Source organism: Saimiri boliviensis, chromosome 16, assembly GCF_048565385.1.
Source record: "Saimiri boliviensis isolate mSaiBol1 chromosome 16, mSaiBol1.pri, whole genome shotgun sequence".
Lineage (NCBI taxonomy): Eukaryota > Metazoa > Chordata > Mammalia > Primates > Cebidae > Saimiri > Saimiri boliviensis.
The window spans coordinates 72278781-72304546 of record NC_133464.1 but is presented as its reverse complement, the minus strand read 5'-3'; the positions used below and the strand labels follow the sequence as shown (position 1 = coordinate 72304546).

Genomic DNA, 25766 nt, shown 5'->3' with positions numbered 1-25766 from the left:
TAAAAAATGGACTAGTCACTGTTCACAGTAGGGAAAAACATTATTTCTTGAAGTTTTTGAAGAGATGTATTTGTGCATATGTCCTATTGGATTATAGTTTTTTTAAAAAAATTGAAAACCACTTCCCTAAAGAAACTATTGTACATATTCTGTGAAGGGAAAGTTGAGTTAAAAAATAAATGAACACACACACACACACACACACACACACACACACCATTGCACATACTAGAATATTCAGTAGCAGCGTTACTCAAAAAAGCAAAAATCTGGAAATAAATATCCATCGGCTAGAGAATGAATAAATAAATGAAATAATCTTACAATTGAATTTCATATAGTAATAAAAACACATTAATGATATCCACAAAGATTAGTCTTAGAAATATAACATTAAGTGAAAAACAGCAGAGCCTAGAAGATGACAGAGTATAAAGTCATTCTTATAAAGTTCAAAAACATATAAAAACTAAACATCCCAGAGATACATATGTGATTAAATTTCATTTCAAAAATCAAGACAATAAAATTAATGCTTCTCAGCAGAAGGCAGGGCAGTAGCCCAACAGGAAGATGCAGCATTTGTAAGTTACATTATCATATTATATTACATATTGTATTATTATAATATTCCATCATAACTTTTATAAGTATACCACATATTCTTTTGAATGTATCAAATATTATATAATAAAACATTTTAATTAATTTAAAACAAAATCCTAGACAATTTTGTATAATATGGTCCCTGCTGTTAACAGTATTTCTTAGCATATAGAAGTTCAACAGAAGTTCAAAGATTAAGAAAAAATAAGAATCCTAATCCTTAACTAGAGTAGCCTTAGAACAATGAATAAGAAGGTTAACAACAGTATTTATTGGGCAACCCCTATGGTTTGACATGCTTTGGCTGCATCCCCACCCAAGTCTCATCTTGAATTGTAGCTCCCATAATTCCCACATGTTGTGGGAGGGACCCAGTGGGAGGTAACTGAATCATGGGGGTGGTTTCCCCCACACCGTTCTCTTGGTAGTGAATAAGTCTCATGAGATCTGATTATTTTCTAAGGGGTTTGCTCTTTCACTTGGCTCTCATTCTCTCTTTTGCCACTATGAAAGACATGGCTTTTGCCTTCCATCATGATTGTGAGGCCTCTCCACCACAGAAATGCGAGTCTATTAAGCTTTTCTTTATAAATTACTCAGTTTCTGGTATGTCTTTACCAGCAGCATGAGAACAGACTAATACAAGTCATAAAGTTACACAACTAACACATGGAATAATTAGTGAGCAGCCCAAGAATGAAATTATTTGTTATAGACTAGAAACCCTTTCCTGGCTCCGTATCTTCACTCCTGTCTTTCTGCTTCCTGACCTCTTCCTCTCCCCTCTTCTAAGTCCAGTCACCTCCATGGAGTCCTCCTGGTCCCCTGCCCGATGCTCTGTACTTCTATGTCACTTATCCCGTGTGGCATTGTGCTGATTGGGGTCCCGGTGGAGAACCCCACCTCAAGAGTCTGTGGTTCCCCAAGTGATGTCTCACTGAGACACGCAAATGATGCCAAGAAAAAGACAGCAGCAAACCAGCCCTTGTAGAAACATCTTACATCACAAAAACACTACTTGACCATGATTTGTGACAAATTCACTTATGTCATACTCTCCTTCACTTCCATGGCAAGGAGGGCTATCAGTTTTCCCTGAACTGTCTGGTAGTGAGGGGCTCCAAACTACCTGTTTACTTACCACTCTCAATCCCCTGCAGTCAGTTCCAGCCAGCACCTGTCAGCTTTAGGTTAGATTAACCAATTAGATTCCTCCACCACTCCCTCAACCCTAAATCCTCAAATCTACATCTTCCTCATTGTTCCCAGCTCACCCCTTTTCTAATGAGTCCCAAATTTCTGCACCCGTGTGTAACAATAATTTCCTTAAGTGTATATACAACCCTGTGATATGGATATATGTCCCTTACTAAAACGTGAGCTCATTTGCATCTTTTTATCCATTTAAGGTCTAGCAGAGGTTTCTCAGCCTCAGGCACTATTGACATTTGAGGCTGGTGTAGAGGGGTGGTCCTGTGTGTTACTGGGTGTTTAGCCACATCCCTGGCTGCTACCTATAGATGCAAGTAGCACACATTCTCACCATATTGTGATGACAACCAAAAATGTCTCCAGACATTGCCAAATATCTCCTGTCACCCCCCGCAGAGAACCACTGACTTAACATAAATCCTGATTCTGTTCAGTAATCACAAGATCTTTTAAATTTGGGTAACTGTTAAATAGAAATTAAACAGAATTTCAGAAAAAGATGTGTTCAATGTGAATTTCAATATTTGGAGGGAAACTGCTTTACTAATGGCTGCACACAGATTAAATTTTGAATCCTAGGGTAGGAAATTCAGTGCTTTTTTTTTTTCAAGTTGGCCTAGGGACTGTTACCCAGTGAAGTTACTTAGGCTGAAGACACTAGAAGGATTTGTATCATAGTTTTTATATTCAGATATTAATCCACTTGAAATAAATAGTATTTTCTAAGTCAGCTTGAAATTGTGATTTAGGGTTATTTTGAACCACGTAAGCAGAGACTTGAGTTACTGTCACAGAAAGAGAAGAACTGCAGTTTCCTATTTATGTTGACTAAATCAAAGTAATGTGCAATTGCTAAATAGATTTGAAAGACTTAGTTTTAAATTAACAAATGTAAAAGGCAGAAAATGGACCTCTCCCTTATTCTTTCATTCCACTCCCACCCACCCTGTTGGCCAATGCTGTTGAGTTTTTCTTTCTTTCTTTCTTTCTTTTTTTTTTTTTGACAGGGTCTCACTCTTTGCCCACCACTGCAGTGCAGTGGTGTAATCTCAGCTCACTGCAACCGCTGCCTCTGGGGCTCAAGCAGTTCTCCCACCTCAGTCTCCCAAGTAGCTGGGACAATAGGCACACACCACGGTGCCCAACTAATTTTTGGTATTTAGTGTAGAGACAAAGATCTATGTTTCCTAGGCTGGTTTCAAACTCCTTGGTTCAAGCAATCCACCCACCTCAGCCTCCCAAAGTGTTGGTATTACAGGTGTCAAGCACCTGATCCAGCCAATTTTTTATTTACTAAACATCTTTCAAAAACAACTCTTCCTCCCTTCCTCCCTTCTTGACTTCCCTCCAGACCTTCCAAATCTCTTCTACAAATTGCCAGACTTCTAAAATGTCTATCTGATCCTTCCATTCTCCTGTTAAAAAGTACCAGAACTTCCTGTAGCACACTTGTAAATGCTAAGAATTTTCTTTCTTCTCTTCCCTTCTCTGCAATTTTTGTGTATAAAAAACAAACCCCCAAAAAACTAGAAAAATATGGAAAGTTCCTAAAAAGAAGGCTCAAAAACCACTGTTTATCCACCCAGAAAAACCAATCACTATTAACATTTTTGTGTATTTGTTTTTTCTAAATAAACATTTTAAAATAATTCATTTATAACTATGTCTTATATTCTGCCTATTTCAATGAATGGTATACCCCAAGCATTTTCATGTTATTAAGTACTTAATGTTTTAAAAGTTTTGAGGTAGAGTAATATCCAAGTTTTATTTGAATTCTAAGTTGCATTTGACCTATACTTGCAATATTTTCTTGTGCCATAATCTGAAAAAAACATATTTAGAACACTGTATGTGTAGATTTTATAAGCTGGTTTTTAACAGCTTTATGTAATTGCTAAAACAAAAACAAAAACAAAATCTAGAGGCATTTTCCCTCTAATCATCAGTAAATCTGCCAAAGCCCTTTACAGTTCTAATTACAGAAGTTCTACAGCAATCTGTTATTATGAAAATTCAAACATTATAAAGCAGGTTAAATCTCACCAACCACAGTTCCCAAATCTTCATGCATACTTTGATGTGACTACTAATACTAGCTTGGACTGACTTACAGATATTTTACTCCAAATATCCTTACATATTGAGGTCCTTACAAAAAATATAGCATTAGTTTGAATTGTTAAAGAGATTTAAGCATTCTGCAACTTGCTTGAGGATATTTTGTGCTAGCAGGACTTAAATCTACTTTATTCTTTGTAACTGCTTCATAATATTCCATACTGTGGCAAAGCCTTTTCTGCTTAAGCCTAACCTGCTATACAAGAGAGTTTGCCACAGTACATGAAATCTAAAATATATTCATAACTACTTGAAAACTGGCATCAACTGACAAAATGTAGCATATCTTCAGAGGAAATTAGAAAGTGAACAACTTCCTAAATAAAAAATAATGCAGGATTTGATAACCTGCTTTTTATTTTTAAAAATGTAGAAAAATTCCTATTTTTGAAAACTGCTAATGAAAGAAAACTCTTACTTGATTGGGTAAAAGAGGCATAATATATTTGCATTTTCCATTATAATTGCTCAATTCATGCAGTTCCTGACTTACAAGGAGCTTTTTATCCAAAGTTCATTAGTGGAAACATTCCAAGGTAACAGAAATGTCTTATGCCTTAATAAGGGTGTGGGTTACTCTTATTAGGGGTAGGGAACATAGTTAGTCTACATAGAAAGATGAAAATTTGAACTGCTTTATATATATTAAGGAAATTCACAATTTAAAACTTTCCCAGGAAAAATCACCAGGCCCAGATGGTTTCACTGGAGAACTCTATCAAACATTTAAAGAAGAAATAATATACCAACTCTTCAGAATACAAAGGGACAAACAGTTCCCAAATAATTTTATAAGGCCATCATAACCCTGATGCAAAAATCTAATAAGAAACTAGAGGAAAAAGGAAAACATAGATAAATAGTATTCAGAAATATAGATGTACATATTCTTAACAAAATATTAGCAAATCACATTCAGCAGTATAAAAAGGGCTAACAGACATTTTGATCAAATGAAGTTTATCACAGAAATGTAAAACTGGTATTAAATTTGAAAATAAATTAGCATGTTTCACCATACTAACAAAATAAAAGAGAAATGCCATACTATCATCATAATAGATGCAGAAGAAAACATTTGACACAATTCAGTACCCATTCATGAGTTTAACAAAATTAATTCTCCCCAAACTAGAAATCGAAGGAAACTTCCACAGTCTCTACAGGTTTAACTACAAACTTTAGCTAACGTAAGAATTAATGGTGAAATACTGAATACTTTCCCCTAAGACTGGAAACAACGCAAAGAAATCCACTCTCACCACTGCTGTTCATGATTACATGGATGTCCTAGCAGTGCAATAAAGCAAACAAACAAAAACAAGCATAAAGATTAGAAGTAAAAATGCAAAATTTTCTGTATTCACAGACAACAGAAAGAACAAAGTAAGGAAATCTACAAAAAAAAAAAAAAAACCTAAAAAACCTGTTGAAACTAGTGAATTTAGCAAGTTGCAGGATACAAGGTAAATGTACAAAAACAATTATATTCCTATTTACCAGCAGCAAACAAATGGAAAATTAAAAATGAAAACATTTACAATAGCCCCAAACCATAAAATACTTAGAAATAAATTTAACCAAAAAAAAAAAAAAAAAAAAAAAGGGCAGGTGTCAAAAATGACACCTGCAAAACACTGCGGAAAGAAATTAAAAGAAGAAATATACCATGTTCATGTATGTGCAAAATCAATGGCTAGGATTTCAGTTCTCCCCAAATCAATCTATAGATTCCTTGCCATTTTGGCCAAATTCCTAGCAATACTTTTTTGTATACATTTATAGGGTGATTTCAAAATTTATATGAATATCACAAAATTTTGACTATTTACTAGGGATCAATAAAGTAGGAAGAGTCCAGATTTCTTGGGCACCTGGGTATGTCATTCATCAAAATGACAAATTCAGGAGGAACTCAATGAAGTTGGGGGTAACCACAGATGCAAAGAAATTCATCTTAGATTTACTGAGTCTGAGGTAGTGAGGTGGATACAGAGTTGGGGGAAGTGTAGTATCAAATGGAATTGAGTCAGTAGGTGGGTTCAGGATCTGGAGCTCCTAGGACAGGGCTGAACTGAAAGATGGAATCCTAAATTTATCAGCATATAAGGGGAAAAGGAAACTATTGTCTGGATGAAATTGTATAGTACGTGAAAAGTGGAAGCAGAACATTTTATTGAATTATTAAAGTAGCCTTCTATGGTCTCTCTGCTTTACATTTCTCCCTCTATTCATAACACAACAGCCATGTTGACCCAATTAAAACGTAAGTCAGGTCACAATCTTTCTCTGCTCCAAACTCTCCAAAGGTTTGATTCACTCTAAGTAAATGCCAAAAGCCTTACAATGGCCTGCAGGGTCTTACACCATTACTTCTCAATCCTGGTAGTATATTAGAAAGAAACTGCTTGAGCACAAATCCCTGTTAACCTTCCTGTCTTTCTTCCTTCTACTCTCCAACTTGCTCTCTCTACTTCTTTCCCTCAAACATGCTAAGTATGCAACTATTTCAAAGCACTTACTGTTTTTCCAATGCTCTTCGTGTTAGTATACACATGGCTGCTGCCCTCATCCACTTTGGAACCTTACTCAAATATCTTAGTGAAGCCTTCTCTGACTATCTTATTTTAAATTGCAAACCCCCACCACCCCTACCTTCCTTACTATCACCTTTTCCTGATTTATTTTGCCCGAAAGGACTTATCACTACTACTATCACTATGTCTATACACACACACACACACATATATAAATGTAAATTATTTTACTTATTTTTTAAAAAATGTATTAAAGTGAAATGCCTGTAACAGAAAATCACCCATTTAAAATAAAGAATTCAGTGGCATTTAATATATTCACAGTGTTATGTAACCACCACCTTTATCTAGATCCAAAACATTTCCATCATTCCGAAATAGAACCCTACACCCATTCAGCAGTTTTCTCCTATTCCTCCCTCCCCATCAGACCCTGGCAACCACCAATCTCTATTCTGTCTTTAAAGATTTACCTATTTCAAATAGTTCACATAAATGAAATTATACAGTATGTGTGATGAATCATATGTGTGTGAGTGTGTCTATGTATGTGTATGAACGATTGAGAGATATGTTCCATATTCTACCTTCAGGCTATTGTGAATAGTGCTTCTATAAACATTTGTGTAAAAGTATCTGTTTGAGTAGCTCTTTTCAGTTCTTGGGGCATATATCTAGGAGTGGAATTGCTAGTCATATAGTAATTTTATGTTTAACTTTTTGGGCCACTGCCAAACTCAATCTGCACATCATCTGAACCATTTTACATTCCCACCAGAAATGTATGAAAATTCCAATTTCTCTACATCCTCACCAACGCTTGTTATTTTTCATTGCTTCTGTTTTTATTATAGTATCTTGATAGATAGTCATTGATTACTGTGGGTTTGGTTTCTTTTTTGTTTTTGGGGGGTCTTTTCGGGGGTTTTTTGAGACAGAGTCTTGTTCTGTCACCCAGGCTGGAGTGCAATTGTGCGATCTCAGCTCACTGCAAACTCCACTTCCCAGGTTCAAGTGATTCTCCTGCCTCAGTCTCCCAAGTAGCTGGGACTACAGGTACGTGCCACCCTGCCTGGCTAATTTTTGTATTTTTAGTACAGATGAGGTTTTGCCGTGTTGGCCAGGCTGGTCTCGAAATCCTAGCCTCAAATGATTTGTCCACCTCGGCCTCCCAAAGTGCTGGGCTTACAGGCATGAGCCACTGTGCCTGGCCCACTGTGGTTTTGATTTGTATGTCTCTAATGTCTCACGATATTGAGCAAATTTGCTGCCAATTTGTATGTCTTCTTTGGAAAAATATCTACTCAAGCCCTTTGCTCACTTTAAAGTTGGGTTGTTTGTTATTTTTGTCGTTGCATTGTTAAGAATTCCTTACATATTATGGATATGTAGACCCTGAGATACATGATTTGATAACATTCTTTTTCTGTATGTTGTCTTTTTATTTTCATGATAATATTGTTTGATGCACGCAAGTTTTTAAATTTGATGAAATCTCATTTTTTCTTTTGTTACTCATGTTTTTGGTGTCATCTCTCAGAATCTACTACCAAATCCAAGGTTATAAAATATTTGCTACTGTTTTCTTCTAAAAGTTTATGGTTTTAGCTCTTATGTTTAGGTTATTGATCATTTTTGATTTGTATATCTAGTGTGAGGCAGGGATCTAACTTTATTATTTTTCATGAGGCTATGTAGTTGCCCCTGCAGCACCTGTTGAAGAGACTGTTCTCCACTGAATGGAGAGCTAGACTGTTTTCCATTGAAAATGGAATGGTCTTGAAATCCTTGTCAAAAATAAATTGGCCACAGATATTTGGGTTTATTTCTGGACTTTCAATTCTATTCCATTGATCTCTGTATCTATTCTTATGTCAATACCACACTATTTTGATTACTGTATATTTGTAGTTAAGTTTTCAAATTGGGAAATATGACTCTTTCAACTTTGTTCTTTTTTCAGTGTTGTGTTGTATTTTACTTTTTAAAAATTATTTATTGTCTCTCTTTCCCTACCACAACATACCCTCAATTAGGATGTGGACTTTTGTCCATTTTGTTCACCACTGTACCCTAGCACCTAGAAGAGGGCCTGACACATATTACGTGTTTGATGTTTGCTAAATGACTGAGTGGGCTCCTGAGAAGATAAGGTCATCCACAGCTGAGATAAGGGTGAGGATGGGAGTATAAGAGGTGTGGAAGAAAATGCTAAGGTTGAACAGTATCTGTCAAAGAGGAGTTTACATGGCAGGGAGGAGGAAAAGTCTAGACCTTGGGCTCTAGTGCCGAGGGGCCCTTTCAAGGCTTCTTTGGCAGACAGAGCAAACAGTAGCAGCAGCTGTTCTTGTGTGCAGGTCAGTCTTTAGTATTTCAAATGTACAAAAACTAAAAATCATTTAGTAACTACCTCATTAAACATTTTCTTTTATTCGAAAATAAAACATCAGGTAAGACGAAATAGAATGAACAACAATGAACTGTTTTCTTTAAACTGAGAGGGAAAATAGCTTTTGCAGCTTATCTCAAAAGTCTCCATAACTTTTAGCATATACATGTAATTCTTCTTGATAAGTTAATATAATTTTACAATCATATCATACTATATATAATGCAAAAGTAACATACCGACCTTTTTAAACACATTGTGAACAAAATCTTAAATAAACACACTTAACGCTTTTAATCAAATTAAATAACTGGCCAGTGACATCAGCAAGTCTGAACTTTACTGTTGCTGATGGAACAGAAGCCAGTGAAGAAAAAGCAGAATCACAGGGCACACGTGATGCAGTTTAAGAAATTCATTAGCAATTTTCTTTGATGCATACTACTTTCTTTTCCAATGTAAAATATTTAAAATATAAATAATTATGGAAGTCCGAAGAGCACCCTACTGTTAATATATATTATGTAAACTGCCATTAGATAACTATTTGTCTTACATAGCAAATATTGCTAGTAAGAGATCAAGCAATATGGTCCCATCTGTTTCTAGGTTCCATTACAGTACACCTACTGCTGGTTAATAAATAAATTGTTAAGCAGAGGATGCAAGTGTACCGCTTACTTGATTTTTTCAAAATGAACAATGTGTTCTTCATATTATTTGGCAGGCAGACTGATACCTGCTGGGAGTTAGACATGCATCTCTTGATCTTCCTTGCCTGGATAATGATTTGCAATAATATGTGAAGTGTATAAACTGTCACTAAAATTGCACAGCTCTGGGATTTGCCAGGTGCGAATAGCTCTACTCAAGCCTCAGGGAAAATGTGTAATTGCCCTATGCAATCATCCCAGCTTTAATTACGGTCTGGTCCTATTATTCTCTGGACAACTGTGACAGTCTGGAGAGAGCTTTGCCACTTGCTTAGTCTTCAATTCAGTCACTAAAAGGCCGTGGGCAAATTCATTGCCTCAGGCATTTTATTACCTCATCTGCAAAACCCACTCCAAGGGCAACACTGCTACACATCCTTCAAACACAGCTCAGACATCCCAGGACTCTGTGACTTCCCCAGATGGAATTATCTTCTCAGTTAGTACCTTGTACACATTTCTATTTTCACTTGGGACAATTTATTGTCCATTTGTCTCTTTATTGAACAACAAAGCCTTTAAAGACAGCAAGTATTTTACTCATTTCTGTAGCTCCAATCTCTCCCATAAAAAGGTGTTCAATAAATTCTTATTGTTATTTATATTACATGTATAGCACCCAGTGGTGCTCAGGATGTAGTAGATGCTTAATGCATATTAATTTTTGGTAATTTCCTTCTTTTCCTTTACTTGAGATTTAACTTGTTTTCATCCTTTTATCACCATTCTGCCATGAGAACTCAGTCCCGCTCTTATCACACTTGACCACTAAAGGAAGACAAAGATAATTTTGCCCCTGATGGGACATTTGGCAATGCATGGGGAAATTTTGGGTTGTTGTAACTGGCGGAGGGAGGTGCCACTGGCCTCTAGTGGGCAGAGGCCAGGGATGCTACTAAACATCCTACAAGGCAGAGGATGGCTGCCACCAGAATGATCGGGCTCCAAATGCCAACAGAGTTGAGGTTGAGAAACCCTCATGTAGACTTTAATTACTTGAAATCAACTTCTGTTTGTTTTACCCCAGTCCCATTCTTTCTCTGTTGTAATCCATTCTTCCTGATTTTCTTAATCATTCTTATTCTGTTCAAAAGGTCTTACACTTCTTTTGAATATCTTCTTTTGTTATACAGTCACTGCCAAATTTTCAGTGACAAAGGCAGAACTGGAGCCATTTCATCAATTCTTATTTCCAGCCAGACATGGTGGCTCACACCTGTAACCCCAGCACTCTGGGAGGCCGAGGCAAATGCATGGCTTGAGCCCAGGAGTTTGAGACCAGCTTCAGCAACATGGCCAACCCCTATCTCTATTAAAAAAAAAAAAAATTAACTGGGTGTGGTTCTGCAGGCCTATAGTCTCAGCTACTAGGAAGGCTGAGGTGGGAGGATCATTTGAGGCTGGGGAGTTCAAGACTGCTGTGAGCCAAGACTGTGCAACCACACTCCAGCCTGAATAAGAGGGCAAGACCCTCTCTCAAAAAAAAAGAAAAAAACAATCTTATGGCCTTTGTTATATTTTGTAAAAGTTTTGTTCACTGTTTTTAAAAAAGAGAGGGGGTCTCACTATATTTTCTTGCTATGTCTCAAGTGATCCTCCCACTTCAGCCTCCCAAAGTGCTAGTATTACAGGTATGAGCCACTGCACCTGGCCAAAAATTCTTATTTCTAATCTACATGCTTTACAAATTTTTTAAACCAAAGTTTTAAATAAGGAGAACACCAAGAAGAAAAAAAAAGACTCTAAGGAATGGCAGCTAATTTTTCTTCACTGATCAAATTTCTACAGCTACAAAGGCCAAATGGCCTTTCAAATTTCATTTGAAGAATAAATGCTGTGTCATTGAACGATATATCACACACTGGACTGTTTTCTCTTATGCTGGCTAGGTATCTTTTATTCTAACCATGATTTATTTAAAATTAATGTGAACAAAAATTGGTAGGTTTTAGAAAACAGGAAATTTAAAAAAGTTTTATTCCTTTTATTTATATGACCACATGTCTTGGAATTTCACAGAAGTAATTATCTTAGATGTGAAAAGACATTAACAAATAGGTGAGAAAAATGTAGTTTCTCGAGAAACATCCCATTAAAAACCATATTCCATGCAAATCATACTTCTGATAAGGGATACATATCCAGAATATATCTCATCATCAGGAAACTGGGGCAAAAAAGAAAAAAACTAACAGGATATGTTTAAAAATTCTTATAGTTCAACAACAACAAAAAACAAACCACCCAATTAAAAAGGGGCAAAGCACTTGAATAGACACTTTTCCAAAGAAGAGATACAAATGGCAAATAAGCAATTAAAAGGAGGTTCAACATCATTAGTTACTAGAGGAATGACTGCTTTTCAGCAAGGACCACTCATACCCACTAGGATGGCTCTTATCAACAAAACAGAAAGTAAGTGTTGGCAACAATGTGGGAAAATCAATACTGTGGAAAAATCTGCACATTGTTGATGAGAATGTAAAATGGCTTAGGAGCTGTGGGGGAGAGTTTGATAGCCCCTAAAAAATGGAAATGCAGAATTATCATATGACCCAGTAATTGAACTCCTAATTATACACTGAAAACAACTGAAAATAGGTACTCAATGTTCACAGCAGCACTATTTACAATAACCAAAAAGTGAAAACCTAAACATCCATCAACAAATGAATGGATAAACAAATTGTTTTATATATATATATATATATATATATATATATATATATATGTATATATATATGTATATATATATATATGTATATATATGTATATATATATATATATATGTATATATACACATACAAACATACACACACACACACACATATATATATATACACACACACAATGAAATATTATTCAACCACTAAAAAGGAATGAAATTTTGACACATGCTACAACATGGATGAAGCTTTAAAACATTATGCTGGCCGGGCGCGGTGGCTCAAGCTTGTAATCCCAGCACTTTGGGAGGCCGAGGCAAGTGAATCACAAGGTCAAGAGATCGAGACCATCCTGTTCAACATGGTGAAACCCCGTCTCTACTATAAATACAAAAAATTAGCTGGGCATGGTGGCACGTGCCTGTAATCCCAGCTACTCAGGAGGCTGAGGCAGGAGAATTGCCTGAACCCAGGAGGCGGAGGTTGCGGTGAGCCGAGATCGCGCCATTGCACTCCAGCCTGGGTAACAAGAGCGAAACTCTGTCTCAAAAAAAAAAAAAAAAAAAAAAAAAAAAAAAAACCAAAAACAAAAAAAACATTATGCTGAGTGGAATAAGCCAGACACAGAAGGACAAGTAATGCATGGTTCCACTTACTTATGTGAAATAGCTAGAATAGAGAAACTCATAAGGAAAGTAGAATGAAGGTTTCCAGCAGTTAAGATAAGGGGAAAATGGGGACTATTGTTTAAAGAGTACAGAGTTCAGTTTGGGAAAATGAAAAAGTTCTGGCAACAGATAGTGGTGGCAGTTGTACATCAGCATGAATGTGCTTAATGCCACTGAACTGTATACTTTAAAATGCTGAAAATGAGGCCATGTGTGGTGGTTCACGCCTGTGATCCAGGGCTTTATGGGGATAGGTGGAAAGACTGCTTGAGACGAGCAGTGTAAGACTAGCTTAAGCAACAGAGGGAGACCCCATCTCTACAAAAGTTTTTGTTTTGTTTTAATTAGTCAGGCATAGTGGCACCCACCTATAGTCACAGTTACTCAGGAGGCTGAGGCAAGAGGATGGCTAGAGCACAGGAGTCTGAGGCTGCAACGAGCTATGACTGCACCACTGTACTCCAACCTGGGTGACAGAGCAAGACCCTGACTCCAAAAATAAACAAATAACTGTTAAAATGTTAAACTGTATTACTATGTATATTTTAACACAATAAAAAGTTCTATTCCAAATGTTACAATACTTTGCTTCATCACTACTTTCAAGGGATTTTACAAATGGAGTCTCTGCCACATTAGAGGTATTTTAATAAACTCCAATTTTCAGGTGGAAAATAATGTGTTATCAGTGCCTAGCAGCCTTGGAAGAAAACAGAATCCCTGATAAGGTAAAATGCTGGGAAATCTTCCCACCTGCCCAGGCCCAGTTACATAGGTTAATCTCCTTTCAGTAGCCCAGCCTCTCTGAATGACAGCCACTCCCGTGAGATGCCTGGCAGGCTGTCTGTCTTTCAGATCTTTCTTCTACTTAATGCTGATTAATGTAAATATATCCATTTTCTCTGATGGTTGTGGTTTTGGAGGGAAGAAGAAAGTATTGTTTTTAAAATAACATTTGCTTCTATTTGCTTCTACACTAAAAAGGGGAGAAAATATGGAACAATCTCTAGAGAAATCATTTTTTAATGAGATCTATTTTCTATTTCACAACCATCCAACAGCAATGTTACATGCCATGAATTAACATTATTCGGCTTGATTTTCTCAGAACAAGTTATTCTTGTAATGAAAACCATAAAATTTCTTCAGTCAAAACAGATAATTAAATACAACAAATATTCCCAGATTCAACAATGGTGAGCATTCTGAAAGAAGACAGAAATATAAATTTATTTTCATGCACTAACACATAAAGTCATGCCAAAATTTACTAATACCCAAGAGTCGCCCTGACTTCAAATCAATTGAAAGTTCAAAAAATTTGAAATTCATTCTTTCATAAAACTGACTTTATGATCCCTCCTGGAATAGGAATATAACAGAATAGAATCTACCACATAAAAATATTATTGGGTTAGGTGAATTTACCTTACAATACACAACTAAATAAAAGAATATTTGAAGTTCATTTTAAAAATATACATTATCTTCACTCCCCGATTTGGGTATACTGTAGCCCAGAGAAAGTGACATAGTAATTGCTTGAGTCTCATCAGATAAAAGAGTCAGAAGAAAAAAAAATAAGTGAAAATAAAAATGAATTAGCAACTAAGCAACTAATTTATGGTGACGGGGAGAAAGAACACATACAATCTCACTGTAAAATCAGAAACTCTCCAACAACAGCGTGATTTCTTATATTAATATTAATTTCACATGAAACCAAAGGCCATGCCTAAAAGGAATATATATGGCCCAAATAAAGACTCTTGGTTTACCAGCCAGCCTCGTGCTCATGGCATGAAGTACTAGGGTAAGCAGATGTCACTGGAATTTATACTTAATAAGCCACTTGGGAAGCCTTGGTCTACATTTACTTACATCCGTGAGATACAGTTCTCTTGGCCACTCATATAGTTCGAGTTTCGGGCTAGAACGTTACTGTTGATTGGATATCATTTTTAAAGTTTCAGTGGAGATTTTAAATTATTTTTTAAATTAAAGAGACTAAATACAGTTTTTATTGTTGCTCATTAACATTTCTTTGGAAGACACAATCAGTATTCCATTGCCTGTCTGCTCTATAGTGAAAGGGCATTAAACCTGCAAAGAGGGGAGTCTAGACGTCATGCCTAATAGTTTGGGTCATTTAAGGTAGGTTTAGAACGCTGTATATTTTTCCATGTAATAGTCTGAATATTAAGATCATATTCAAACATTTCAATGGTAAGCCACCATAATAGTTACACAAGAGAGGGCCAATACTTTGTAGAGATCATGCTATAAATTTACAGTATTACTACCTACATTCTCTACACATATGTAATAACCTGCATATAATTTACACACACACACACATATATAGTCAGCATATTCTTTTAGAAATATTGTATGCCACCCAACAAATGTGGTATTTTATTATTTAAGTTTGGAAGGGCCCACAATTTAATACTTCCAGAAGCAAGAGGCAACATGATACAATGGGTAAAACACAAGATCTGGAGGAAGAAGACTCCAGTCTGAGTGCTAGTGCCATCACTGATACCTTCAAATAATCGCTTCCATACTGTTTCCTCCTCTATAAAACAGAAACAATAATCACTACCTTTTGTGCAGAAGTACTGAGGGGATGTGAGAGAAAGCAGTTTGAAAACTGTAAACTAAGATAATATTATTGTTTATTATCAACAAAGAGTTATACTTCTGTTTATTTCTCCTGTATGCTTCACTGTGGGAGTTAAAAGGTGCCAAAAAAATTTTCAAACAATCCCTTTAAACTAAAATTTAACCACCATTGACTCCAGGATCCTCAAATGCCCTATGCTGGAATGTAGAAATGGAACCACAGTGAACATTGAGGAGAGGGAGGGATGAAAACGCAGACCACAGAGGATTTGCAGGGCAATGAGACAACTCTGCCTGATACTACCATGGTGGATATACATGTCATGATACACATGTCCAATCCCACAGAATGTACAACACCAGGAGTGAATCCTAGTGTAAACTACGGCCAGGGCTGATGCCATGGCAATTCAGGTGCATCGACTGTGACAAACGTACCGCTCTAGTGAGGGGCGTTAGTAATGAGAGGCTGTGCAGATGTGATGGCGGCAGGCATGTGGGAACTCCCTGCATGTTTTTCTCAATTTTGCTGTGAACCTAAATTGACCTAAAAGTAGTTCATTAATTAACAAGAACAAAATAAACCTATGAGCTTTCTCAAAATGCCAGTTTCTAACTGTACCCGTGTGCTGACAGCACTACTCTCTAACCACTTGCCCAAGCTAGAAATCACAGAGCCACCCCTGACGCACCACAGTCTGATGGAAATTGTATTCTTTCCTTTTCCTCAATCCCACACCCAAATATAGCGGATGGAGTCTGCCACAGACTCCCTGGACAGGTCCCATCCCATACATCCCCAGTGAGTCCATTCCACCTCAGGCCAGCACCTCCTACAGTGCCTCCCTTCACAAGACTACCCCCTAGAAAGCATTCTGCTGTCTGGGCCCCTCATGGGCTCTCATTCCAAGTCTAGAGCATGCCCCATCCCTCTCCTGCATGACACCTCACGGTGACACTGGAGCAGAAGGGGACAGTAATTATGTCTGCAAGTTAAAATTAAAAGTGCTGCATGTGTGCTTTAAAATGTTTTCCCCAAATTTCTACTCTGAGTCTGTATCCATACATTTTACATTTAAAAGCCCACTAAATATCATGAGGTAGGAGTTGTGAGTTGATGCTTATAACATCAATTTCAAATAAGGCTGTTCGTAGTCTGGCCTCCCCAGACTACATTCCCAGCCTCATCTCTTTTCACTCCCTTGGCCCATCACTCCTTCCCTCCCTGCCCAGAAGGACCCTGTGCAGCTGTATCTTTCCAGCTCTTTCTTCAGAACAGAGCTGGGGGTCAACCTCCTGGAAACCTTTCGTGGTAGCCTCCAGGCAACAGCAATGATCAGCTCTCCGCTGCTCCTCTGGACTTCCACAGCACCTAGCATGTACTCACAACAGCACTTACCACACTTGACTCCCCAGATTTGGTATGTGTTTTCTCCAGAGACACTGAGCCTCCTAGCAGGCCACAAGCCAAGCCACACTGTGGGCTGTACTACCTACCTGGCACCAGGTCTGGCATGTGGGAGGCCATCAATAAATGTGGAATGAAAGTAAAACCCAGTTTTATCAATACCATTAACTATTGTATTATTATTAATAATATTATTACTATTGTTATTTTGAGAGAGGGTCTTGTTCTGCCACCCAGGATGGAGTGCAGTGGCATGATCACAGCTTCCTGCAGCCTCAACTTACCAGGTTCAATTGATCCTCCCACCGCAGCCTCCTGAGTATCTGGGACTACAGACACACCACCATGACCAGCAATTTTTTTTTTTTTCTATAGAAGGGTTTTTACCATGTTGCCTAGGTTGGTCTCAAACTCTTGGGCTCAAGCAATCTGCCCCACTTGGTCTCCCAAAGTGCTGGGATTATAGGAATGAGCCACTGCACCTGGCCAACTATTGTATTATTAAGCCCCATGTAATTAGCAGAAGTTCTAACCTAAAGCCCATTTCTTTACTAATGCGATACAATAAATTTATTTGAAAGGCACAATTATATAATGCATTCCCTACTTCCTATGCATAATCTATCAACTTAAGGTAATATTATATAGAGCACAACCTGTCTGTGAATATTTGCAAAGTGTTAAATGGCTATAATCTTTTTTAATATATAATTTTTAATGATGTGTGGGCAATTTTTAAAGTTTTATAGATGTGTGTGTCGAGGAAGGCTGTTTCCTGGCCAAAGGCTGCCTCGGGGGTGGAGTTCATTCCGATAAAGAATCACAAATAAGCCGTTTTACGAACTGCTGTTTGGGGAAGTTCAGATTTTTATTTGCTAAAGAGAAGCATGAAGCAGTGGAGATAGTGTGTCAACTGCTTAGCAAACAGTTGTGACCATTTAAAAGCATTCACACCACTTGAATTTGTCTTCACTCTTCCAAATACCCCTTGACTATGTGATTCTTCTGTTCAAACCATTTAATAGCTCCCTTTTGACTGTGGGTTAAAATGGAATAGTTTCCTTTGCCTACAGATTAAATTCAAATTCCTTGTCCTTCCTTCCACCTTACCCTACCAAAACCAACCTATTTAGGAGAGAGGAAGGTGGGGTCATTTAAACCCCAACATATTTAGGGAAGAGAAAGGTGGAGTGGTTCAAGTATCAACAATGAAGTGGACATGACCCTAGCAGCTGAGTATTTCAAAGTAAGACATGGTCCCTTTCTTCTATAATACTTTTGAGACAGCAATCTAAACACATTATTATCAGGCAAGTAATAGGTGCACTATTACAACCGTTACTAGAAACAACAGTGTAGCACTCACAGTGGTCTGGAAAAGGGTTGGGTGGGGTTTCCTTTAGGATCGGCCATGCAAACTCACCCTTGAACCAGCAAAGGGTAGCAGGGGAAAACAGGAGGAAACTGTACAAAGGCTGGGTCCTCCTCCTGACAGGCTGAGTAAGTAGTGAAATTCCACGACCTAGGGATGTTCTCAGCATCCCTAAGTTCTCATAAAGACTTACTGAAAGAAGCTCTTCCTGTTTATATCTTCTATTTTACCGCTACTTTCTAGTTTACCTCCCAAATCTCAAATGGTATCATTCTCACTATCCTTAACAAGAGTAACTAAAAATTCACACACAGTAATATGGAAGTCTAATCAGGAAAAATACAGTCATCCCCAGGTATTTATGGGGGATTCAGGCCAGAATCCCCACAGACACCAATATCCAAGGATGCTCAAGTTCCTTGTATAAAATGGCATATTTGCATATAATCTACCACATCCTCCCTTATATTTTAAATCATCTTAGCTTACTTATAATATCTACTATACTATAAATGCTATATAAATGGTTTTTATATCTTATTTTTTATTTGTATTTTTTTTCCCAAATATTTTTCATTTGCAGTTGTTTGAATCTGTTGATGCAAAAACCACAGACTCACAAGGCCAGCTGAATAGAGAACTCAATCCAAATAAATTACAGTTTGAGGAGGTAAAACATCTTACTATTGGGGAAATATTTTAATATTTACTTTCTTGACCTCTTTCATGCTAACAAGGCTATGAAATCCTAGAGACTAGGATTTCACTTTTGTTACTTTATTTTGTTGTATAGTCTCCAGGGCCTGGTTTGGGGCCTCCTAGGTGGTGTAGATACAATAGCTATGCACAGGGTAAATAACAGGTGAATGAATACCCTACTATACAAGCCCCATAAATTTACAAGTTCCACCTCCTAAAGTGACTGCTACATTTACAACATTGCAACACTTTGAAACCCCAAAATATAATTAATACAACTAAAAAAAATTAAAAAATATGTATTTAGAATATCTTGTACTAAAATTAGATGCAATGACAACAGAAAGCAAGTAAAACTTCCACTCCTTTGAAATAATAACAACTAGTCATTATTTGCAAACACAGCCAACACTTAATGACTATTTTGTGTAAACATATAGTCAATAACCTGAAAGGGAAGCATTTATGTCCATAAATGTTTGTCTTTGACAAATATTTTATTCAACTCCTATTCCTAAAAATACAATTCTACTTCCACTAGAAAACAAAGAATGACTAAATGCATGAATGAGAGAAAGAAAACCACATGAGACCTCAAATCTTTTTAGCTTAACACATTTTTTCATCTTCCACATTCGTTACCACCATTCCTAGCTTCTAACAATCATTTATATCATTAATAATAATCGCCCATATAATTAATCACTGGTGGCCTCGATTTATGAACAAGTTGTGCTCAATCCTGCGTAGTGATTTGGAAACTGGAATTCACTTTTCCCTAGAAAGAATGTCATGAATGCTGTTGTACTTCCCTGGCCAGCTCACTAGGATCCTCTTAACTCATAATGCAGGTGCCTTTAATACTGCTAACACTAATTCAAATATGTGATGCCTACCTTTGGCATCTGCCAATCTGATTTCTGCAACACCCTCTTTCCACACTTAGGTGCCTCAAACTTCTTAACAGTGCTACTGCCCAAGCCTTTAAATGACTTACTCTTCCCCACTCCTCCTCCCAGCCAAACTCCAATTCTCTCACTTGTGATTCTCAGCAAAGAAAGGAGTAAAATCAATCCATGGACTTATGATGAAGTGTACATGATAAAAGAAGTCAAATATTTTGCCACAAAGTGGGAAACTGATGGAATTTGTGAATCCCTTTCTGAGTTACCATTAATTCCTGAAACGTGGTACTATCAAGTCAGTTAAATTTAGATACAGGAATTCAGAAAGCAACTTCTGGCACTTCAGTTGAACACTACTATCCATCGAATGCTTCTTAAAAGAGATCTGCAAATCTGCTGTAAACCTTTCATAAACCACAAGTACTTATGACAAAATCCTTCAGCACTATATTAACCATTTCACAATTATTGCATTTTGTGAAAACAAATCAAAATACACAGCAACCAAAGGAAATATGTATTTGACAGGCTTCTAGTCAGTTTAACAGACTAAAAGTAAAAAACATCAGGCTGTATGTAAGAAGATATTCCACAGACTAAACCAAGGATTTAAGGCAAATGGCCCAATCTATTAGGGACATGCTCTTAGGGTCAGTGAGTTCAGGATGTTGCTACCTCACAGTGTTCACACTGCCACTACCTGGAAATTCTAAGTTGTCAGAATCCTCAACTCAGTATCCCCAATGTCACCAACACATTTCAGTGGCCCAAGACCACATGTGTGCTATCCAGATTCCATTGTTCAGCGACAGAAAACTAGCAAACAGAGTCCTGGAATGAATGGTCATCCTTGGCACTCCCAGTGTTTGTAAACTGAAGATTGCTTTTCACAACTGCAGCACTAAACTCTCCTCAGGATTTCGTACACATTTTCTTTTTATAGTCCCTCAGAATTAAAAATATGAAAAAGAAACGGAAGTGATCAGATATTAGGTATTAAATTTCCCCAAAGGGAATTTCACATAAAATTAATCCCCACCAGTGGCATCAGCTAATCAGAATACCAAAGAACGACACAGAGAGAGAAAATCTTGATATTTCATATCGAAAAAAGACTTGGAAATTGTCATTACAGGAAAAAATCAGACTACGTAGGTCTCCTTTACAATTATTCTTTGAGTTAAATATTCTTTGAATTAAATATTGTCTGGGGAATGAGGGGGAAGAACCAAAATCTCTTCAGTGCTTATGACTTCTAAAGGGTTACTGCCTTGTGCACACACAGCTATAATCCATTTCTTAAAATTCATGCATTTGATTTTAAATTCTGAATTTAAATTTTATATTGGAGTCATTTTGATTCTTGAAAAATGGGTTTTGAGTTGATTGGAGCTTCCCAATTAAAACAGCACAACTTAATATATTATACAGGTATAATATTTGTAAGCAAATTCTATTTATTCACATCATATTAACTTTAATACTGGATCATTAAACGGAACTTGATGTATTTAAAAATGGGGGTTAGTACCATTCAACAATAGAATGACCAAGGCACAGAAGGGAGTTTCAGCTCTCTGACAAGGCTGCTATGCTAACAAGACCCTTTATACATCCAACGTGAACAAAGCAGCAGCTCATCTCAATAGCAGTCTGCTTTTCTTTTGTGAGCATAGTTTGAAACACATACACTAAAAACAGTATCAATTTTTATGTGGCCATGGTGGTGGGGGAGGAATCAGCATATCGTGTTAGCAATTTTCTGTGGAATCACATTAGAGTTTCATTGTGGTAGCCATATCACATTAAAATCTGTTTTCCTACTAAATGGCTTCCATTGTGTATTTAGTGAATCTGATATGGAAAATTGCTAATGCAATAAGAGTATCATAGAAGCTTTCCTGATTGTTAATGCTCAGCCACAATATTCAGGAGAAGGAGGGTCTCATTTGGGCTGAGGGGATTTCAGGCCTCTTAACAAGTCCTCAGCTCAGATTCAACACCGGCTTCTTGAAAGATGGATCTTTAAGACTTAGTCTATGGATGAAATGCTTTTACAGATTTTATTTCAGAAGGGACCATGGGTTCGGTGAAAAAATGTGTCAAGTATTCATTATTGATAGAGTACTGTACTATAAAAGGCACTGTGGTCAGCATTCAGGGAATAAAAAAGGTAGATGAAACACAGCCCTTCCTTCCCGGATCTTGTAAGGATGGTCTGAGGGGAAAAACAAATTCGTCTATAAGTAACTTAATACAAAACAAAAAAGACAAGAGTGGAGAAGGCGAAGAATCACAGGTGCTTGAAGGAGGACATAACTGGGACCAGGGTCATCACAGAAAGTTCCAAGAAGGCAGCGCCTGAACAGGGCATACAAGATGAAGAAGTGACATTTGGGGATCTGGTGGGAGGTGGGGAAGCTGGGAAGGCCTCAGCGTGGGTAAAGGTGTGCAAGGGAGGAAAGGTAGGGTCTGCATGGAAACTAGCATTCTCTATTTTAACTGCAGCATAAAACATGGAAAGACCAGGAAGATAAGCCTGGGAAAGTGGTCCAGGATCAACCTAACACAAAAGGAGGCCAACACCAAAGGAGAGCTGCGTGTAATTCAGACAAGTGTGGCTGAGGTGTCCCTCGAGGTTCTGGGGTGGGAAGTGTCAGGATGAAGACCACCAGGCAAGAGGAACATTCAATTTTCATGGTATAATGACTTCTAATGCTAACAGATATCTTGAAATCCTAACAGCTTTAGTCAAGACAAATTTCTTAAGAGACGTAATTTACTGGAATATTTATTTTAAAAGGTTAGTTTATTACCAGGGGACAATCGTTTATTTTTTCAATGTCCTTACTCAGGACAAGGACATTTACCAGGATAACACAAAACATTGTGAAAATGCCCACACTATTGTAAGTACTTATGCATTTATCTTTTGTACTTTTTTTTTTTGCTTTAGAATAACTTTTCAACTCACTAGCAACAGTAACCAAGGAAATATAAATCCAACAGCCTAGAATTACAACTATTTGAGAATATTCATGTATTCAACGTACTGCTACATTTACTGTTTTATTCTGGACAGTTTCCCATTTTTTAATTCCTAAGTGTCCAAAACAATATACATTAAGTCTGCACTAAATTTCATTAAAGCTTTAAAATTTAGCATAGTATGCTTGGCAAATCAGAAAAACCACGTTTTTCTCATAGCATTTACCTTCTGTTAAATCAGAGTATATCCTGTGGATAAGGATTATTTCCCACATATTAAAGCAGAACATGACGAAACTGCTGTCTTATTTATTACAGAGAGAATGTCAGATAGAAACAGGTTACCTTAGTGCTATAGTGATCACTTCCAAACACCGTCCCTCAAGTTTGACAACACATATTGCACTCTCATTAATCAGAATTAAACTATTTGGAAAACAGATTGAATATTTTCTAGTGAAATTGAATATTTTCATCTTTATAGAACAATTTAGGGACAGACTTTTTTCCCTCCAACTGACTACATGTTAGTAAAGATAAACAGTGTGCCAGTTGTTTATTACTTATCAATAGCTTTCGTACTGTTTCATTTAAAAAACAATACAAAACTCTTCTTTCTCATCCCACGTCTTGGGTAATCAGAGATGCAAGAGTTGACATCTGTATTTTCTGATTACTCATGAACTACAAATATATAAGTTAAAAAAAGATTTTAAAAGGAAAAAAGCCAAAGAGTCCATGTTGACTTTGAAAGACTGATAACAATGATGTGGTAATTCTAAAGTACTTAGTTTAACCTAAAATTTATCTACATCTTTGATTTTTAATAAACACTGCACTGATAGAAATGAGTTTGTTCAGATCAAGAGTATGTCGGCATTCTCTTAAGCATAGTTTGAAACCACAGAGCTCAAGCATAAAACAGCTCTGACAAAAGATAACCAGTCAAGCATAAAAATGGGAGTTGGTTGTGTGGGAATACATTAAGAGGCCGAAGGCTGTCTGGTAAAGATAGTTGTCTTGCCATCAATGAAGGTGACTATTACCACTAAAAGTTGTTTTTTGGGATACAGTAGTTGAAATTTCTTTCATCTTATATTTAAAATGCAGGTTGTTTATAAAGCGCCACATAATTTTCTTATCTGAAGCGTCCTTCTTGGATAATCACAAACTTGAAAGCAGTCTAAAATTGTGTTGATGGTCTCCTACAAACACAGGATAACTCATTTATTGAATCTTTTCTATTTGGAGTTGAGAATGTCTTTGGCTTTTATTTTAAATGCCTTCTTAAATATAGATCACTATTTTTAAAATGTAAACATCCAAAGGCATTCCCTCGCACTTGGAGGAATGCTTAGGCAGGAGATATGCTTGTAGTAGTCACATTTCACTTACCCAGACGGGTGCCACAAACGTTCCACTCAGTGACTGCTTGGGAGGCAGCATTATTAAATGCCTCACGACTTTACGGTCAGCCTCCATGCTTCTTGCTAACCTACATTTCCAAAAAATCATCCATCCGAGAAATCTGGCAAGCCACCGAAATGGTGCTAGCAAACTGGATCCATCCAAAGCACGCCACAGTGCCCTGTGGGTATCTCACTGTGAACTACAGGGTAAAGAATTTACATAGAATTTTATCCCCAAACCAATTTGTATCATTTGCAGGTTTGTTCTCTGGAGTACCCACGCCAGCCCAGAAAAGAAGTCAACGGAATATTTCCAAACTATCATGTCAAATGTCCACAGTCAAGGGCGGGAGGAGGAAGCAATAGCAACGGGAAGACTTCTTAGCGATTAGCCATCCATAAAAATGTTTTCCCCGAGCTCCTCCTTCCGATCACAAAGCTGGCGTCAGGCAGTCTCCTGTATCTGCGCCCCACCTCGCCCCCTCCCCTCTGCGGAGAGCTGGCACCGAGGGGTGGGCCAAGGAAAAGACAAACACCCGGTTCCGACGCAGTCCAAGCGCGAGCCCGGAGACACTTGAACATTCCTAACTTTTTTTTTTTTTATCTCACTTCGCATGCCTCTAAGGCAAACAAAGCGAAAAGCCTCTGAAATAGAAGCCTCAGCGAGGCCAACTCGGCCCTGGCGAGTTTAAATGCGGCCCCCAAAGAGTCACAATGACGACCCCCGCCGCCCCCTCTGTCCGCGGCCCCCGCTCTCCAGCTACAGCAAGCGGCTCCTCAGGCGACTGTCCTGGTCCCTGCCCACGCCCCGGGCCCGGCCCCGGCCCCGCCGCCGCCCCCGCCGCGGGACGAGCATCCCCTGACAGGTCCCGGGGCCCGCGGCGCGGGCGGATGCAGGCGCAAGGAAGACGCGCGGCGCCGCCGCCAACTCCCCGGAGCGGTCCCCGCGGGCCCCGCGCCCACCGCGCCCCAGACAGGCTCCACGGAGAAACACCGGGACTGCGAGCGCCCAGCCACACGCGGGGGAGCCTCCCCGGCTGCCCGAGGACCAACAACTTCGCGCTCCACACCACGCGCTCACACGCACGCACACAAGCAGCGCGCGGCCGGGGAGGGCGCGTCTTACCTGTCCCCGCGGTGCCGCTCCTCCCTCCCCCACCCAGGTCCGGCGCCCCCACCCCGCCCCCGCGGTGGGTCCCCGGCCGCCCGCGCTTAGCGCCGCGCACTCACTGCCTGGCTGCGCGCGCCCAGCGCCTGCAGGGCCCGGCGGCGGCGGGGACCGAGACAGCGGCTGCAGCGGCGGCGGCGGCGGCCCCAGCCGGCGTCAGTCAGACTGGAGCCGCGAAGCCTCATCGCCCGTATTAGTGCGCCGACCTGGAAAGCGGCCAGGGAGCCCTGCTCGCGGCCCGCCCCCGCCCGTCGCCGCGCTCGCTGGCCGCTCCGGGAGC

General features: G+C 38.5%; 1 protein-coding gene across 6 annotated transcripts in view; it reads right to left on the bottom strand.

Moving 5' to 3' along the window:
- The window catches only part of SMAD9 (SMAD family member 9), a 76976-nt gene extending 51358 nt beyond the window's left edge, over positions 1-25618 (bottom strand). For 4 of the 6 annotated variants that reach the window (XM_074387818.1, XM_074387821.1, XM_074387822.1 and 1 more), the window contains exon 1: positions 25549-25618. The gene's annotated coding sequence lies outside the window, so the exon portion shown is untranslated. Of the gene's footprint in view, positions 1-24304; positions 25030-25444; positions 25488-25548 lie in introns of those variants that run through there. The other 2 variants (XM_074387820.1, XM_074387819.1) reach the window with 2 other exon arrangements.
- Positions 25619-25766: the final 148 nt, after the last annotated feature.